General features: G+C 40.0%; 1 pseudogene; it reads left to right on the top strand.

The window, feature by feature from the left end:
• The first annotated feature begins 1,114 nt into the window (after window positions 1-1,114).
• On the top strand, window positions 1,115-1,724 carry LOC122935410 (annotated as a pseudogene).
• The last annotated feature ends 2,142 nt before the right edge of the window (window positions 1,725-3,866 follow it).

Consider the following 3,866-nt stretch of genomic DNA (forward strand, 5'->3'; position numbering starts at 1 on the left):
CATACTGAGTGAATAATTTTTGCAGCCTCGGAGGAATTCAACACCAGTGACAACCATATTTTATCGAATTTCAAGTATAATCATTAGTGTTTTTTTTTTTTAAGAGGGAGGATTTCCTTAGCCACGTTTTTAATCCAAATTGAAATTTTTAGTTCTTTTAAACATATGTATTTGACCTGAATTTGTACTAGCCTGCAGTAAAATTGATATTCATTGAACGTGTAGTATACCTCCGGCCACATAATCACTTGATCTTTTCTGTCCGGTGAATGCCTAATGTTTGGGGCCTATAGTCCAGTGGCCTGCAGTAAAAATTTTATCCATTGACCGCATAATGTACCGCACCTCGAGCCACATAATCAGAATTTCTTTTATGTCAGGTGAATGCCTAATTTTTAAGGCCCATACTCCCATGGCAAAAAATACAATTTTTCTAGGCTCCAACAGGGCACATTTCAGAGAATCTCACTGTAAGACGCATAAAAAAGTCCCCTGATTAAGATACATATTTTTTGTTGGAATCTTTGACATTGATCCCCTTCTAGTATGTCACTGTCCATGTTGTGGGACTAATTGTACACTTCTAGTAAGTATTTGGTGGCTGCACATATGAGCTGAAGGATTTTCAGGTTCGCCTGCCAATAAAGTGAATGGGGAATGCTGCGAACTTGTGGTTCACAAACATTTGATCGCGTTTGCGAACCGTCCCGGCCAATGTTCTTTCATCACTAATAACCACAAACCCTTTGGAGGAAATGTTTTATTACTTTTATTGGTGAATATTTTTGGCAAACACTTCCAGTTGTTCCTCATGGTTACTGTAGAAGCATGCATAAAGTATAATAATCTGTGGCAAAACTTCCATATACATAACCTTACTAACAACATACGTTCAGATGACACTGAATTAAGCAATTGGTTGATCCATGTTGGCAATTGTGATACACCAAACATTGACAGTTTGCTTGAAGACATAATTGAAATCCCTTCAATTTTATGTACAGGAAATATTGTCAAAGAATTATTTGGAGAAAGAATTCCAGTTGCTGATGTATCAAAGATAACAACAAAAAATGTATTATTTGCCCAAAGAGCTCTGTTGTTGAATTACTAAAATGAAAAGATGCTAAACATTTTGGAAGGAGATACTGTGACATTCCTCAGCTCAAACTCAATTGATGACTCAACTGAGGAAGATATGCAGAACTATCCTATTGAGTTTCCTAATGAGCTAACTCCAACAGGAATGCCGAGGCATAAGTTGAACCCTAAAAAGAGAGCAATAATTATGCTCCTTAGGAATATAAGCACCAAAAGAGGATTGTGCAATGGAACCCACCTCTTTGTTAAAGACTTGAAAAGAAACCTCATTATTTCTCAATAACAGGTTCAGCTAAAGGGCACATGGTCTTTATTCCCCGTATTGATTTTGCTCCATCCTCAACTAATTTACCATTTACCTTAAGAAGGTGACAATTTCCAGTTACATTAGCCTTTGCCATGACAATTAATAAAGCTCAGTGGCAAACCTTAGAAAAAGTTGGCATTTGCTTGCCAGAACCAGTATTCAGCCACGGTCAGTTATACTGTATGTTGCATTATCAAGAGTTAGAACTTTTTCAGATGTGGTTGTAAAGGTTGTAGATGGTCCTGAACAAAGCAAACTGTTGCCAAATTCTGACAGAAAATTTACAAGAAATGCTGTCTATAAATATATTTTATAGAAAAATTTCAAGACATAAAAAATACAAAATTTTTCCTGAATTTATGCCTCAGATATTGTACCATATTTTTCGCCCTATAAGACGCACCGGCCCATAAGACGCACCTAGGTTTTTAAGGAGGAAAAAATAAAATAAAAAAATTTGAACCAAAAGGTGTGCCTAATGGTGTTATGTGGGATCTGGGGATGGCACTGTTATGGGGGGGTTGGTGGATGGCATTGTTATGGAGGTCTGTGGATGGCACGGTTATGGGGATCTGTGGATGGCACTGTTATAGGGGTCCGTGGATGGCACTGTTATGGGGGGTCCGTGGATGGCACGGTTATGGGGATCTGTGGATGGCACGGTTATGGGGATCTGTGGATGACACGGTTATGGGGGGCACTGTGGATGGCACTGTTATTGGGGACTGTGGATGGCACTGTTATTGGGGACTGTGGATGGCACTGTGGATGGCACTGTTATTGGGGACTGTGGATGGCACTGTTATGGGGGATCTGTTGATGACACATAAATAGCATTTTACGCTATGTGTCATCCACAGACCCCCATAACAGTGCCATCCATAGAATGACCCCCAATAGGGATGAGGGGCCGGGCGGGTGCTTACAACGTAACTCACTATGTCACGCGCCGGCTCTCCCTTCTTCATTCATAAAGTGGGCGGAGCCGGCGCGTGACATAGTGAGTTACGTTGTAAGCGCCCGCCCGCCAGTTCAGCCTCCTGCCCGCTGCCTGCCGGAAAGTTAGTATCGTAAGTACAAGCTGCATAAAAGACTACTGTTAGCATTGCCTGCAGTTAGGACTCCTACAGTGAGCGGGCCCGGTGTAGCAGAATACAGTGACTGCACCGGGCCCGCTGTAGTTACAGAGCTGGATGCCGGCCCCTCCTCCCTCATCCATGCCTACTAATACACCCGCCACCGCGCTGCGCAGCATGCGGTCGGCGGTATACAAACTCAAGCATTCGCCACATAAGACGCACTGCCTTTCTATTTTGGGGGGGGAAAAGTGCATCTTATAGGGCGAAAAATACGGTATATTGCAGATTGTTGCAAAGTTTTACACTAAGGCAATAATAATTATACTTACTGTATTGTGATATATACTTTTCCATTTTATTTTTATTATTATTTTAATGTTGACTTCTTGACAAAATATATATATATTTTTTTATAAACTTTATTTTGGTTATCAACATATAAAAAAAATTCAAAGTAACAGGAGGACAGACAATGAGCCATAAACAAAGAAAACAAAAAGGAGCATAGTCAATGGCAAATATAAAAGACATACATAGACATTTATTATATATTTATCCTTATTCACTACAAAGGTCTGTCCTTCTCCTGTTTCTTATCTCATATCCTTAGGACATATTATTATTATTACCCCCCCTCCCCTCCACCCTCCCTTGGTTGTCTTGGGTGTTCCGAAAGAAACTAAGAATTGAAAGATAGAGCATAAGAAAGAATTGATATCCTGATTCCATATCGGGGGTTTCAATCGTCACATATCTATTCTTCCCTCTACATTTTGCTTACTAGCATATTCATATCTATACACGCTTTCACATAAATTCTCCCATTCTTTAATATTTGGTGCTACGTCCACTCCCCACTCCCTAGCCACCACGACCCGTGCCAGCATTAATCCTTTTGCCCATTTCCTCTACCTTTCCCTTTCAAGGCCAATTTCCCTCAGATCTCCAAGCACCGCTATTGAAATCTACATTGGCGCAGTACATCCAGTTGCTCTGGTAAGCTCCTGAAATACCTGAGTCCAATAAGCCTGCATGGGCGAACAATACCAGATCACATGGCTAAAATCTGCATTATTTGCTCTACACTTCCAGCATCTCGAGTCCTTTGTTTTGTACATCCTACTCAGCAACCAGGGAGTGACACAGGTTTGGTGAACAATAAAAAACTGTATCAACTGAAAATTACTTGATAGAGTACTTTTTTTTATACTTTTATAAATATATCTCCAATCTAGGGTATTAGACTCCACTTCTGATGCCCATTTACTTTCACTATTAAACTTAGTCACCCCCCCAGCCCCCTTTTAATTTTTTTTTATATATCAGTGACATTGATATTTTAGTCCCAATATTATGAAAACAAAATTCAACAAATTCTG

This window comes from Bufo gargarizans, chromosome 4, assembly GCF_014858855.1.
Source record: "Bufo gargarizans isolate SCDJY-AF-19 chromosome 4, ASM1485885v1, whole genome shotgun sequence".
NCBI classification, from domain to species: Eukaryota; Metazoa; Chordata; class Amphibia; order Anura; family Bufonidae; genus Bufo; species Bufo gargarizans.